This window comes from Dama dama, chromosome 7 (genome assembly GCF_033118175.1).
Source record: "Dama dama isolate Ldn47 chromosome 7, ASM3311817v1, whole genome shotgun sequence".
Classification (NCBI taxonomy): Eukaryota; Metazoa; Chordata; class Mammalia; order Artiodactyla; family Cervidae; genus Dama; species Dama dama.
Genome location: NC_083687.1, coordinates 12,882,511 through 12,898,484, shown reverse-complemented (window position 1 = coordinate 12,898,484; position 15,974 = coordinate 12,882,511). Strand labels below are relative to the sequence as shown.

The following is a 15,974-nucleotide window of genomic DNA, read 5'->3' as shown; positions in this document are numbered from 1 at the left end:
TTCCTGAATTCTAGTTATAAGTTTGTTACATACCCTTCCAGAGTTTCTTTGTACAAATACCTGCCTGGAAATAAATACATGCCTGGAAGAAAAGCTATAACAAACCTAGGTCCGTACAGTCAAAGCTATGGTTTTTCCAGGAGTCATGTACAGATGTGAGAGTTGGACCATAAAGTAGGCTGAGCACTGAAGAACTGATGCTTTTTGAACTGTGGTGTTGGAAAAGATTCTTTAGAGTCCCTTGGACAGCAAAGAGATCAAACCAGTCAATCCTAAAGGAAATCAACCCTGAATATTCATTGGAAAGACTGATGCTGAAGCTCTAACACTTTGGCCACCTGATGAGAAGAGATGACTCATTGGAAAAGACCCTGATTTGGGAAAGATTGAGGGCATGAGAAGGGAGAGGATGACATGAGGGCCTGACAGAGGATGAGGTAGCTGGATGGCATTGTTGACTCAATGGACATGAGTTGAGCAAACTCCGGGAGATAGTGGACAGGAAAAACTGGTGTGCTGCAGTTCATGGGGTCTCAAAGAGTTGGACACGACTGAGCGACTGAACAACAACAATATATATTCACACACAAAAGGTAGCATGTAATTCCCTGGTGGCTTAGATGGTAAAGAGTCTGCCTGCACTGCAAGAGACCTGGGTTTCATCCCTGGGTCAAGAAGATCCCCTGGAGAAGGAAATGGCAACCCACTCCAGTATTCTTGCCTGGGCAATCCCATGGATGGAGGAGCCTGGCAGACTGCAGTCCATGGGGCTGCGAAGAATCGGACATGACTGAGCGACTTCACTTAATTAACAGACACTGTTCTGTACCTTGATAGCATGGTGGTCAGGTACTACTTGTCTTACAAATGTTAACTTATTTACTCTTCATAAGAACATTAGGAGATAGGTATTATTATTATTAGCTCCATGGTAAGTCCCCTACATCCAAACGAGTTCCATTTGGAGAGTGTGTTCCTAAGTCCAATTTGTTCGTAGTCCAACAAAGTTAGCCTAGGTACTCAACTAACATGACTGGCTATCAGTTCAGTTCAGTCGCTCAGTTGTGTCAGATTCTTTGTGACCCCATGGACTGCAGCACACCAGGCTTCCCTGTCTATCACCAATTCCATGAGCTTGCTCAAACTCATGTCCATTGAGTCGGTGATGCCATCCAACCATCTCATCCTCTGCTGTCCCCTTCTCCTGCTGCCTTCAGTCATTTATTGCGTCAGGGTCTTTCCAATGAGTCAGCTCTTTGCATCAGCTGGCCAAAGTATTGACGCTTCCGCTTCAGCATCAGCTCTTCTAATGAATATTCAGGGATGCTTCCCTTGTGGTTCAGCTGGTAAAGAATCCGCCTGCAACGCAGGAGACCTGGGTTCAATCCCTGGGTTGGGAAGAGCCCCCGGAGAAGAGAAAGTCTACCCACTCCAGTATTCTGGCCTGGAGAATTCCAGGGACTGGATAGTCCACGGGATCGCAAAGAGTTGGACACAACCGAGCGACTTTCACTTTTCCTTTAGGACTGACCAGTTGGATCTCCTTGCATCCCAAGGTATTCTCAAGAGTCTTCTCCAACACCACAGTTCAAAAGAATCAATTCTTTGGCACTTAGCTTTCTTTATAGTCCAACTCTCACATCCATACATGACTAATGGAAAAATCATAGCTTTGACTAGACGGACCTTTGTCAGCAAAGTAATGTCTCTGCTTTTTAATATGCTGTTTAGGTTGGTCATAGCTTTTCTTCCAAGGAGCAAATGTCTTTTAATTTCATGGCTGCAGTCACCATCTGCAGTGATTTTGGAGCCCCCCAAAATAAAGTCTCTCACTGTTTCCATTGTTTCCCCATCTATTTGCCATGAAGTGATGCGACTGCATGCCATGATCTTAGTTTTTTGAATGTTGAGTTTTAAGCCAACTCGTTCACTTTCATTAAGAGGCTCTTAAGTTCTTTTTTGCTTTCTGCCATATGATTGGTTATATAGCACTGTAATAGGTTTATAACATTTTTCACACAAATAATGCATAAAAACAAACACAAAAATAAAACATTTAAAATCTGACAAAACAGTACTTTGAAAAGTATGGGGACTTCCCTGATGGGGAAGGTTCAATCCCTGGTCAGGGAACAGCTAGATCCCACATGCCGCCAACTAAAAAGATCTCATATGCTGTAATTAAAGATCCTGTGTGGAAAAAAAAAAAAAGATCCTGTGTGCTTCAACTAAGACCTAGCTGCTACTGCTGCTAAGGGGCTTCAGTCGTGTCCGACTCTGTGTGATCCCATAGACGGCAGCCCACCAGGCTCCACTGTCCCTGGGATTCTCCAGGCAAGAACACTGGAGTGGGTTGCCACTTCCTTCTAAGACCCAGTACAGCCAAATAAATAAATAAATATTTTAAAAAGTCCAGTGGTACAGTACAACAGCTAGCATACAGGGACTGTCATCGAGGGACTAGGCAGCAAGAGTTACTGACTGGAGGGAGGAGCGAACATGGTAGATGTTGGAGCTGAAGGATCGTCAGCCATAAGAGATGGACGGCAAGCTGTAATTTTGCTCACATCTGACACTGATGGCACAAGTTCCTTGCTGGAACCAGATGCACATTTGCATCTTTAAAAGTTCATATATAAGGGACACACTATACTTTTATTATTAATGAAACTAAGGCAGTATTTTGTAGAGAGAGGCAGTACAGAAGGTAACTAAGTTGTTCATGGGCACATAGCCAGTAAGTGATATAGTTGGGTTTCCAAGCCAGCAGGTTATCCCTCAGAGTCCAGGGACTTAACCACTCTGCTGTACTGCCTCTGTGAGAGCTGGCCATGGTCCACAGAGAGCCTATCAGACGACGCACAGGATTCTGTTAAACGGATGCAGCATCATTTATTTCATCAGCCCTCTCTTAATGGATGCTAAGTTGTTTCTAATCACTCGGTACTGTAAGCCATGCTGAAATAAATAACCATGTACCTTTTGTATATAGGCAGGTCTATTTGTTGAACGGTGGCTCAGGGGTAAAGAATCTGCCTGCCGATGCAGGAGGTGCGGGTTTGATCCCTGGGTCAGGAAGATCGCCTGGAGAAGGAAACGGCAACCCACTCCAGTGTGCTTGCCTGGGAAATCCCGCGGACAGAGGAGCCTGGCAGGCTATAGTCCGTGGGGTGAAAAAAAAGTCAGACATGACTAAGTATCTGTTGAATACACTTCCAACGCTGGGATTGCTAGGTGAAGGGTACACATTTGCAACTTTGCTAATCCTGCCATCCTACCTTCTGCGGGGCTACACCACTTTACATGTCCTCGGTTCTCTGTTCCCCTCAGCCTCTCCAGCAGATTGTTATGAAACTTTTTAATTTTTTCCAAATTAGCAGGTTAAAAATGATTATCTCAGAACAATGTTAATTTGCACATCTTTTACAGTGGGAGAGTCTGGGCATCTTCTATGCTCAGAAGCTATTTGGCATTTTGTTTTAATGTGGATAGTCTATGCATGTCCTTTGCTCATTCTTCTACTGGGTCTCTCATCTTGTTCTTCCTGGTTTCTAGGCGCTTATGATTTATCAATGCTAAGCCAATAGCGTCTACACCTTTGGCTTTTTTTAAAAAAGGATTTTCTTTTTAAAAAAATTTATTTATTTGGCTTCAAGGTATGTGGGATCTTAGTTCCCCAAACAAGGATCAAACCTGCACCCCTTGCATTGAAGTTCGGAATCTTAACCACTGGACTGCCACGGGAGTCCCACCTTTGGCTTTTTGGCCGGTTATTAAGGCTTCTTGCCTCCTCTTCTTCCACGTGTATTGGCTTGCTTTAGTGGTTACACTCTCCCTCGGCTTCCTCTCAAGAGAGAGGGAGCTGAGGCAGGTACACTCGGGTGGTGGGCAGGTGGGCACCACCCCTGGAGCAGCCAGGGGCCTGTGAAAGGCAGCAGTCGGGATCCACTAAGTACCCGGGTCTAGGTCAGAAGAGCATCCCAGCGTCTCTAACGGTGGCATTTGGGCCAAAGGGCAGGCCGTGGCGGGGTCGGAGGTGTAAAGGCCACTCACCCTTAAGGGGAGAAGCACCTAGTCTAGGTGGACAGCACAGGAGGCCACCCCCCGCCCCCCATCTGCAGATGAACATGAAGTTGGTCTGTTACTGCTGCGAGATCAGAACCAGGGGTTCCTTGGCTCTGCCCCCCTAGGAGTGCTGTCCATCCGCGAAAGGGGTGCGCGCAAGACCTACGCCTCCCAGCCAGTGAGCCCTCGGGCACTCTGGGACTCCGCTCCCACAGGGGCCAGCCCCCTGCCTTCCCCCAAGCCGACCCTGTGGGAGTGGAAGCCGGATGCCGCTCTTTCGTTTCCCAGGAGGATACCAATTACCAGAGCACCCCCTGCACCTGCTCAGCCGGAACCCCAGCGCACAGCACCCGGCACTATTTGAGATTCCACCCCATCAGACTTTCCAGTTTGGGGGTCAAGTTCGGGGTTTGGGGAAGGAGGGCCTAGGAGTGCTCTCTAGGGCCCAGCAGCCGCAGCCCTTGGAGCTTCATGAGGGACAACCGGCGGCCCCCTCACCTCCACGTGCAGGGCAGACGAGAGCCTGATGGCGGAACCACGCGGCCGCGCACAGAGCCGCCCGCCCTCCGCCCCCGCCCCACCGCAGGGCTTGATGCGGATTCCGGTGGCTGACCCCGTGCTTGGAACCTGGGCCGTGCCTGGGGCACAAGTCCTGTAGGAAAAACCTTTTCACCTAATATTCTTTGAATCCGTGAGGAACACAAGGTCCCTTTAAAATTCTTTTTGTTGTAGTTGATTTACAATGTCGTGTTTAATGTCTGCTGTATACAAAGTGACTCGGTTATACATATGTATGTTCTTTTTCATATTCTTTTCCATTATAGCTTATCTCAGGATATTGAATACAATTATCAGTGCTGTGCAGTAGGACTTTGCTGTTTATCCATCCTATATAACAGTTTGCATCTACTGCTAATCTCAACCTCCTAATCCTTCCCTCCTCAAAATCCCCTCCCTCTCGGCAACCACAAGTCTGCTCTCTATGTCTGTGACTCTTTCTGTTTGGCAGGTAGGTTCATTTGTGTCGTATTTTAGATTCCACATGCACGTGATATCATATGGTATTTGTCTTTCTCACTTCACTTAGTGTGATAATCTCAAGGCTCATCCATGTTGCTGCAAATGGTATTATTTCATACTTTTTAAGAGCTGGGGAACATTTAATATTCAGTTTATATATATATATTTAACTGTTGCTTCCATGTCTTGGCTATTGTAAATAATACTACTGTGAACATAGGGGTGCACGTATCTTTTTGAATTATAGTTTTGTTTGGGTATGTGCCCAGGAGTGGGATTGCTGGATTATATGGCAGTTCTAGTTTTAGTTTTCTGAGGACCCTCCATACTGTTTTCCATAGTGGCTTCACCAATTTCATTCTCACCAACTGTGTGGCAGGGTTCCCCTTTTTCCACGCCCTCTCCAGCCCTTATTATTTGTATACTAAAAAAGTCCCTTTTACTGATCACTGGACTGGAGGTGCTGACTGCAAGAGAATAAAAGGTGAGGGTAGGAGTCAGCATGTGGAAATGAAAGAAAAACCAAATTACATTCCAGGAAGATGACAGGCTTCAAAGTTTCAGGTTCTACTGGGGGTTGTGTGTGACCTTAGGTCCTTCAGAGACAGCAAGGGAAATTCCTGCCCATCTCTCTGGACCTGGGAGGACCACATCTGTGGTTGATAATGTCTGCAAAATTCAGGGGTTTCCCTCTCAGCATAGTTTTTGTGTTTTCATGGAGGCAGAACAGCCAGAAAGAAGTGGAATTCGTCCCCACCCTCCAGCCAAACACAGGAAAACAGACCCCTCTGACTCAGGTATCTAGTTTTGAATTTGGGGGCTGTTGGTCTCAAATGTCACAGAATAGGGAACCACATTCAAAGTGCAATTGGCAGTTGGTCCCTAGAGTTCCTGGAAGTCCTGACTGGCTGCGCAGGCCTGCCCTTGACACCCGCATAACACCGGCACACAGTCTCTGAGTTTTACACCATACAGCTTTTAAAAAAGTAATTCTTTTATTTTTGGGCTGTGGTGGGTCTTCATTGCCACACACAGGCTTTCTCTAGTTGTGGTGGGCGGGGGCTACTCTTGGTTGCAGTGCACACACTTTCTATTGCAATGGCTTCTTTTGTTGCAGAGCACGCACTCCAGGGCGATGATCTTGGGCTCAAGAGCATTGGCTCAGTAGTTGTGGGGCATGGGCTCAGTGGCTCCAAGGCATGTGCAATCTTCCCAGACCAGGGATCAAACCTGTGTCCCTTGCATTGCAAGGCAGATTCTTAACCACTGGACCATCAGAGAAGCCCCCACCATACAGCTTTTTGTGTCTCCCTTCTGCATTATCAGACTGATCTCCCTTGGAGACTCTGAAGTCCTGTTGCTATCCTCCACCCATCCTTTTCCTTGCATTCATGCTAGGTGTAGGTGTTATCATTAAAATGACACCTCATTCTGCTCTCTGCCTGTCCCTGACTACTGAGGCATCCTGCCACATGTTTATTAGTGGATCTGCTCTACTGCAGAGCTTCTCAACTGAGCGGTTTTCCTCTCCCTCCCCAGGGACATGTGGCAATGTCTGCAGACATTTTTGGTTATCACAACTTGTGAGTTGGGGAGGGGTGAGGCTGGCATCTAGTGGGTAGGCACCAGGGATGCTGCTACGTATCTTACAAAGCGCCCACAGCAAGGGGCTGTCAGACCCAAAGTGTCTACAGTGCTGAGGCTGATAAGTCCTGCTGCACTCTCAACTGCTGGGAAGGTTATTTGTCTTAAAAAAAAAAAAATCAATTTAGAGATGCTCTTGACCTGTCACAGGCATTTTATTTTTTTCAGATTATTTATTTATTTGGCTGTGCCGGGTCTTCTCTCCAGTTGCGGCACACGGGCTTCTCGTTGCAGTGGCTTCTCTTGTTGCAGAGTACGGGCTCTGGGAGTGCAGGTTTCAGTAGTTGTGACTCGTGCGCTCAGTAGTTGCGGACCCCCTGGCTCTAGAGCCCAAGCTCAGCAGTTGTGGCACACGGGCTTAGTTGCCCCGAGGCATGCAGGATTTTCCCAGGAATCAGGGATCAAACCCATGTCTCCCTGGGTTGGCAGGCAGACTCTTTACCACTAAGCCACCCAGGGAAGCCTGCAGGCATTTTATCTGTATCTGCATTGCAATGGGGAATTTTGGAATTCCCCCAAATCCATCCTCTTTTGTTTATGGTATCTTTTGACACACATATAAAAATTAATGCAGTCAGGTATGTGCTTCACTTTTTATTACAGTCTCTGAGTTTCCTGTCATGGTTGAGTCTCTGCTACCCTTGTTCAGCGCAAATGGTTTTCTATTTCCACTTCTGTCAGGGTTTCTATTTATTGTTCAATTCATTAGGCCTTAATCCATCTGGAACTGATCTTTGTGACGGGTGGGAGGTGAGGGTCCAAATACAGATTTTTCCAGGTAGAGAGCCAGTTGTGGTTTTATCATACCTCAAATTAGCTATCCTTTCCCACTAAATTAATGTCACACACACACACATATGGCTCCCTCTTCTTTTCCAGTGATACTTGTCAATCTTTGGTTAGTACCATCAGATCTTGATTATGTGGTTTTGTAGTACCACAAGGGCCAACTGTCACTTCTGTTCCTTTTTTTCCCTTAAATAATTTTTGGGATAATTCAGACATTTCTTCTTCTTTCTTAGGTCTTCAAATAAATAACGGAAGCCTCTTCTTCCTCCCAGGCTGGGTTTTGTTGCTCCGCTTTCTGTGTCTGTAGCACAGTGCACTTTTCCACTGTGTCTTGGTCAGGACCGTCAGGAGACAGTCACTGGTCACCGGGGTCCCTCCTGCCTGCTTCACTCTGCAGCGGGTCCCAAGCAGCAGCATGCTGCCTGGCACGTGGCTGGAGCTGGAATAAATGAAGGAACGCGTGATGCATATCTTTTTTTTCCAAACCTGAAAACTAGTTCTCCCTTTTGTGTTGTTTTGGGACCTGGCGGTCAGAGGTTGGCTTAGTCCTTGTCGTGGTCAAGGGGTGGCCTCAGACAAGTCGTTTCTCTCCTCTGCTTCAATTTTCTTGCCTGTCAGGCTGGACCTGATGAGCCCTGAGCACCTTCCACTGCACACAGCCGGGGGCGGGGAAGTGATGAAGAGCTCTGGGGAGAAGCACCACACAGACGGAAACGCTGGGTTGCCTCATCGCAGGCCCAGTGCGGGGGCCTCCACACTTTCAGGGGCCCACGAAAATGGCCCAATTTCTTTTAAAAATAGGAAGAAAACAAAGTCATACATAAGTCACATGATCTGGCTTTAAACCAGTCATACACCCTTAAGTCACATGACCTGGCTTTAGGTCAGAACCCCCTAGAAAGGGGGGTGGGGTGGGGAAGAGGCTCAGATAGGAAGGGAAGAAGAAAGTTTGGGGAGAACTCTTGAGAGAAAGGGCACAGCCTGCCCACCAGAATACTACCGCTGTGGCCTGCTCCATGTTCACGGCCACAGCCCCGGTTTCCAGATGCCAACACGCATGCAGGCCTGTAGCTTAGAAACTGCAAGTCCAAGAGTCAGGCCCAGTATTTCTGGGCCGAGCCCCGCCTCCGGGGAAACAAAGGGCAGTCAAGATCCCAGACGTCCTCTCAGGCTGTCCAACCACTGGGCAACCCGACCAAGTTGGAAGTGTCCCCATCGGGTGCTGAAGGTAGACCTCTGTGCCCTCTGTGAGGCGAGGAAATTTGGGCCTGGGTAGAAGCTCCCGGTGACCAACCCCTCCGCTCTGGGCGCGTCCCTGGGATTCCACCAGCCCCGGCTCCAGCTCCTTTCCCAGCCGGGAGGTCCCCCGGGAGAGCTGCAGGTGGGCTCTGCCGGGGCTCTGGCGCCCTCCAGTGGCCATCTGCTCTAAGGCCCGCTCTCAGCCCCTCCCGCTCCTTCCCTCCCCCGCCCTGGGGGACCTGCAGCCTGATTTCTTCCTCCTCTCCCTCCAAGCACAATGAAGTGACCTGCAGAGGGAGGCATTTCTCCCTCAAAGTCTCCCAGGTCACTTGCCCCTCCCTAGCCCACCCCACTACTTTAAGTCAGTGAGTCAGCTTTAAATCAATCAGCATCCCCTGAAATCACATGAGCTGGCTTTAAATCAATCAGTCCCTATGGAGGTTCTCTATGGAGTTTTTGTGGAGGTTCCCCCAAAAACTAAAAATAGAGTTGCCATGGGATCCGGCAATGATACTCCTGGGCATGTATCCAGAGAAAACTCTAATTCAAAAAGATACGTGTACCCCAATGTTCATACCAGCACTAGTTACAATAGCCAAGACATGGAAGCAGCCTAAATGTCCATGGACAGATGAATGGATAAAGAAGATATGGTATATAAATAATATGGAATATTACTCAGCCATGAAAAAGAACAAAATAATGCCATTTGCAGCATTAGGCCATGCATCTGAAGTAAGTCAGAGAAAGACAAACACCATATGGTATGACTTACATATAGAATCCAAAATATGACACAACAAACTTATTTACATAAAAAGAAACTCATGGACATAGATAACAAACTTAAGGTGAGCAAAGGGGAAAGGAGGGAGGGATAAATGAGGAGTTTGGGATTAGGAGATACAAATTATTATACATAGTAAATAAACACAAGGTACTACTGTAGAAAAAATCAGGAGGAAGGCCCCCTCAGTGTGTGTGCACACACACGCATACTCATATTCTCTCTCTCACATACACAGACACACACACTCACACACTAACACCAGCCCAGGCACTGACTCTGAGGTCACAATGAACAGGATGCAAAAAGCAATTAACACTGCCAGGCATTGTGCTAATACAATTATTGAAATTGCTAACTGAAAACAGTTAATGGAGTAACTAAGATAACTTGACCTAAAAACTTTGATTTAAAATCAACCTGGCATGTGTATACTGTCTAATTATTCTCTCCTATGATCAACCCTCTCATTAAAGTCAATTTCTTTGCAACAAATTCTGCATTTTGCACCATGATTGGGAAGAAGCCACGTTCAGTCATCTGCTGATGACAGTGGTGGGCTATCAGAGAAGCGAAAGGGGAAAGGAGTGTCCTGCCTTCCCAGGTGCAGGGAGATCTGTCTCTGCAACAAACCACACCCTCCTTCCCACCTTTCCCTCCTATTAGGAAACGACCGATGGAAATCTACTAAACCTGCATCAGCTGAGGACCCCAAACGCCTAGGTGCCTAAGTGGGAGTGGGGTGCCCATGGGGCTGGAAGAGGCACCTCAGAGGAAACTCAATAAGCTGGCATCCAATTCACTTCTCCACCGGTGAGAAAACCCAGGCCAAGGTGGGACGGGCCTGCTGGAGACCAAACACCAAGCCGGTGGCAGGGGTGGGAACAGAAGCTTTTCAGCGCAAAGCTTCTCTGGTTACGCCCGCCATCACCTCTCCTTCTAACTCACGGTTTCCTGGCACATCCCCACCCAGCAGAGTTCCAGGCGTGGTGTGCAGCTCCTGGCGTGGAGATGCTGTTGGCTGGACCGGGCTTCTGAGGCCACGCTCCAGGGTGGCCCCTGGCTGTTGGGCCGTTTTCTCTTGTCTGCATCTCTAGCCAGCTGCCTGCCAGGCCCTCGGCCAATCTAGGATTCTGCGATGGGGTTGGGGCCGCGTGCAGGAGGCGCCTGGCGAAGCTCACCTGTGGGAGGATGGTCGTGGCCAAGGCTTCTGTCGGCAAGCTCTCGGACTGCGTCTGAACAAACGGCGTCCTTACTGTGTGGAAATCCTCGGAGGTACCGCGATAACGTTTTTTAAACATATGCGTCACTCGGCATATTTAGGAGATTAAGAAATTCCCCCATTAAAATTCTGGAATGACATGCATTTAGAATGAGCTGGAAGACACAGTATGCGCCCAGATGATCTATTACTTGGGGGACTTTAAAATTCTCACCAGAAATCATTCACTGTCTTCACCTTCTTGGGCATCAGCACAGGCAAGGCTTGGCTGCACTCTGCATTTATCCCTGTGATTTCTCTAGAGTCTTTCCTTCCAGGAGAAATCTCTGGGCTCTTCAGGGACTGTGACTGGTGACAGGTAACTCTGAGACTGAAACGCTGGAAGAAGAGAGACAGAGTCTGCAAACATTTGGATAGCTGGGGCAAGGGAGATTTCTCCATGGAGAGTTGTAAACACAAGTACAAAGGCCCGGGTGTGGGGCTGGCATGAAAGGTAGCCTGACTGAGGATCAGAGGCCCAACTCAGGAGATGCCCTGAGGGGGCCTTCTGCCAAGGGGAGGGCAGTGGCTGCAGTTCCTGCTGGGAGGAGGGGAACACAGGGATCAGGCCCTTTTTCTGACTGATCCTGGGAAGGAGCGCATCAGCTCTGGGCTGATAAGCCCAGGGCGGGACTGGGACTGTGTGGCCCGGTCAGGAAACGCCACCGTGGCCAGGATCCACTCCTGGCGATCCTATGGTTGGGACTTCTCACTCTCACTTGGGTTCAATCCCTGGGCGGGGAACTAAGACCCCATATGCTGTGTGGGGTGAGGGTGGGGTGTGCAAAAAAAAAGAAAAAGAAAAAAAGGAAGGTGATATCCTGAGTTCCAGCAGAGTCTTTGTGGGGAAGGGTCTTCACAGGAAGCCATTTCCCAGACACAGAGGGTGAGGAGATTTCTAGGCCTTCAGGTCTCCCTCAACATTGTTGAAAGGCAATGGGCTGTGGAGGAGACAGGAGGCAGGACACTCAGACCCTGGGCTGTGACAGGTTGGAAGGAAACACAAATGCATCTCAAGGGTCAGAGAGGCTGGTTGGGAAGTACAGGCTGCAACCTCTCAGTTAAGTGGAGTCCATGCTCCCAGTTGGCAAGGCTGCAGAAAATTTTCGTTAAATTTGGAAATTCAAACGGAAATGGAGCCAAATAACCCACGACTTCTCCAAAAAATAGCTATAGAATAATTAATTGGAAACCACATGCAATTAAAAGACGGTAGACACAAACTTTACAATTCACACCAAAACTCACCAGAAATTGTTTACTGCTGCTACTGCTAAGTCACTTCAGTCGTGTCTGACTCTGTGCGACCCCATAGACGGCAGCCCACCAGGCTCCCCCGTCCCTGGGATTCTCCAGGCAAGAATACTGGAGTGGGTTGCCATTTCCTTCTCCAATGCATGAAAGTGAAAAATGAAAGTGAAGTCGCTCAGTTGTGTCCGACTCTTAGCGACCCCATGGACTGCAGCCTACCAGGCTCCTCCATCCATGGCATTTTCCAGGCAAGAGTACTGGAGTGGGGTGCCATTGCCTTCTCCAATGCATGAAAGTGAAAAATGAAAGTGAAGTCGCTCAGTTGTGTCCGACTCTTAGCGACCCCATGGACTGCAGCCTACCAGGCTCCTCCATCCATGGCATTTTCCAGGCAAGAGTACTGGAGTGGGGTGCCATTGCCTTCTCCGAGAAATTGTTTACAGACACATTTAAATGCAAAAGGATAAAAACTGTTAGATGAAAACATAGAAGGAAAACTACATTAACTTGGGCTTGGTGAATTTTAATGCAAAACCTCAACAGCCTATTCACAAAAGAAATACAATTTTGAATATGGACTTTAAAAATTTAAAACTTTATAAAATATTCAGAAAACCGAAAGACAAGTCATAAATTGGGAGAAAAAAATTTTGCAAAATGCATATCTGATAAAGAATTTGTACAACTATAAAGCAAACACCTTCATTACAAATGAGTAAAGATTTGAACAAACACCTGGCCAAAGAAGATATACATATAATAGGTGGACAAAATATGATAAGCATCGTATATACCATTAGAGAATGACAAATTAAAACAACAAGACAGGGGCTTCCCTGGTGGCTCAGAGGTAAAGAATCTGCCAGCCAATGCAGGGGATACGGGTTCAAGCTCTGGTCTGGGACGATCCCACAGGCTATAGAGCAACTAAGTCTGTGTCCTGCAACTACTGAGCCTGTGCTCCACAACGGGAGAAGCCACTGCAATGAGAAGCCCGCACACCACAGCTAGAGAGTAGCCCCTGCTTTCTGCAAACAGAGAAAAGCCAACGTAGCCACGAAGACCCAGCACAGCAAAAAAAGACACAACAATCTTAAGAACAAGACAGCCCACCCCTATTAGGGCTGCTAACCTCCTCCCAAAATGACAACATGGATAACTGGAGGAGGCAGAACGGCAGCCCTCCTTCACTGCGGATGGGACACGCATCTGGCCTCTTGAGACACAGGGTGGCAGTATCTTCCAAAGCCAAACAGGTCTCACACCTTGAGAGCCACCCTTCATGCGTCCAGTAATCATACAACTGCTTTGAAAAGCTGTATCAAACAAAAACAGGGATGCTATTACACACAGGACCTCTACTCATGTCTGAACCTTACAGCAATCAGGATGTCTTCAGGAGATAATGCAAACTGGGGTACCTCCATGTGAAGGAGAGCAGAATACAACACCTGAAATGTGGAATTTCAAGAGAACCTAAAGAGAGCTAGACCATTTTTTAAAAAGAAAATCCATGTTGGAGGTTCACACTTACCAACCTCCAGTGTTAGCACACAGGAATACTGAATAAGACACGGTGATACTGGCACGAAGATATACATATAGATGAACGGAACGGAATAGAGGTCCCAGAGATAAACCCATTTGTCTACGATGAATGGATGTCAGACCACAGTAACGGCAATAAAGGTGGGGGGAAGTGGGGGACTTCCCTGGCTGTCCAGTGGTGAAAAGTCTGCACTTCCACTGCGGGGGCATGAGTTTGATCCCTGGTCAGGGAACTAAGATCCTGCATGCCACACAGCCAAAAAAAAGAAAGAAAGAAAATGGGGGAAATGGTGTTTTCCATAAATGGTGCTAAGTGATTGGATATCCACATGCAGAGGAATGAAACTGGACTCTCACCTCATACCACACGCAAAAAGTATCTCAAAACACACAAAAGTCTTAAATGTAAAAAGTAAAATTTCACTTAGTCTCTTGTATCCACAGGTTCCACATCAATGGATTCAATTAATGCCAGAGCAAAAATATTTACTTTTTAGATTTACTTCATACATTTATTCTTTGTTTTGCAAAAGAATATTTAAAAGCTTTCTATTGTAAAATAAAACAGATAAAAAGCCACATAAAATAAATGTATAGTTTATTATTATATTATTATTGTTGTTATTTTATTTTTATAAGATGGACTCCCTCATAGACTCCCCAGGTCAAGAAATAGAAGCTTTCAAGACACCCCAGCAATCCTTTCATGTGCTTCAGTCCCAACTTATCCTTTTCCCTGAGAGTAACCAGGCTCCTGACTTCTATAGTAGTCACCTCCTTGTGGGTGTATTTTTAATAGTTTATCACCCATCCCTAATTGGGTGCATTCTTAGGATACTGCAGCTTAGCCTTGAAAGAAGTTTTTTAAGTCTCCTTTAGTTTATAGGTTCCCTCTCTTTTTTTCTTTTCCTTATGGGTTATCTGTTAGAAAACCCTCTGGGAATTTGATCTGTAGAGTTTCCCATAGTCCTGATTTTGTCGATTGTGTCCTATGGTACAGCTCAATAGATGCCTCCATTTTCTATATTTTTGTTGATTGGCAGCTGGATGCAGAGCTTGATTAGACTCAGTTCTGCCCCTTTAGCAAGACTAACTCTGCTTACTCAGAATCTGCTCTCAGAGCAAAAAAATATTTTTAAAAAATTCAAAAAGTTTCAAAAGGAAAAAAAATTTACCACATGCGGGCAACTATTTAAATAGCATTTACTTGTTTTACAACATTTATATAGCATTTATATTGCATTAGTTCTTAAACATAATCTAGGAATGATTCAAGGTATACAGGAAGATGTGCCTAGGTTATTTGCAAAACTCAATTATTTTATATAAGATATTTGAGCATCCATAGATTTTGGTATCTGCAGGGTGTCCTGGAGCCAAACCCTCATGGATGCTGAAGGACAACTGTGTAAAGTCTCCAATGAGACATGGGGGTAAATCTTCAGAATCTTGGATTTAGCAATGGTTTCTTCAATCTGACAGCAAAGCACCAGCAACCAAAGGAAAACAGTCAGATTTCCTCAAAATCAAAAACCTCTTTTGCATCAAAAAATGCAATTTAGAAAGTGGAATGACAGCTCACAGAATGGAGGAAAATAACTCCACATTATGTATCTGATGAGCCTTTATCCAGTGTGTATCAAGGACTTTCAGAACTCATCAACAAAGACAACCCAGTTTTAAAGATGGACAAAGGACTTAAATAGACTCTTCTCCATATAAGACATGCAAATGGTCAACAAGCAGATGAAAAGATATGATGGAAATGCAACTTACAATCACAATGCAATAACTCCTTCACCCACTTTAAAATGAGTATAATCAAGAAAATTAAAAATAACATATGTTGGCAACAATGCAGAGACACGGGAACTTTTAAACCTTATTGTGGAAATAGAAAATGATGCAACCTGTGTTTACTCTATGAATATGCAATTGCCATATGGCTCAACAACTCCACCCCTGGATATAGAACCCAAAGAATTGAAAACAGATGTATACATCTATTGAAAGCAGCATTGTTCACAACAGCCAAAAGAGATAAACAACGCTAACGTCCACCAATGGGTAAATGGATAAACAATATGATAGCTGAGCCATATTATTCTACCATAAAAAGAATCAAGTGAAATGACATCACCTCAGTTGAAAACAGTATGGCAGTTCCTCAAAAACTTCAACATAGAATTAACATATGATCCATCAACTCCACATGAGGGTATATACCCAAAGGATTGAAAGTAGGGAACAGATACAGGTACGCCCATCTTCATAGCAATATTAATCACAACAGCAAAAGGTGGAAGTGATCCCAGTGTCCATCAATCAATAAATGGGTAAACTAAATGTGGTATACACAAAAAGCACTGA

At 46.1% G+C, this 15,974-nt stretch overlaps 1 long non-coding RNA gene across 5 annotated transcripts in view; it reads right to left on the bottom strand.

Annotated features, from left to right (window-relative positions):
* Nucleotides 1-6,038: 6,038 nt before the first annotated feature.
* The window catches only part of LOC133059447 (uncharacterized), a 50,128-nt gene continuing 40,192 nt past the window's right edge, over nt 6,039-15,974 (bottom strand). For 2 of the 5 annotated variants that reach the window (XR_009693558.1, XR_009693556.1), the window contains exons 4-6: nt 10,981-11,144; nt 10,726-10,895; nt 6,041-8,306 (exon numbers count right to left, since the gene is read on the bottom strand). This is a non-coding gene — a long non-coding RNA (uncharacterized LOC133059447). Of the gene's footprint in view, nt 8,307-10,725; nt 10,896-10,980; nt 11,145-15,974 lie in introns of all 5 variants that reach the window. The other 3 variants (XR_009693557.1, XR_009693560.1, XR_009693559.1) reach the window with 3 other exon arrangements.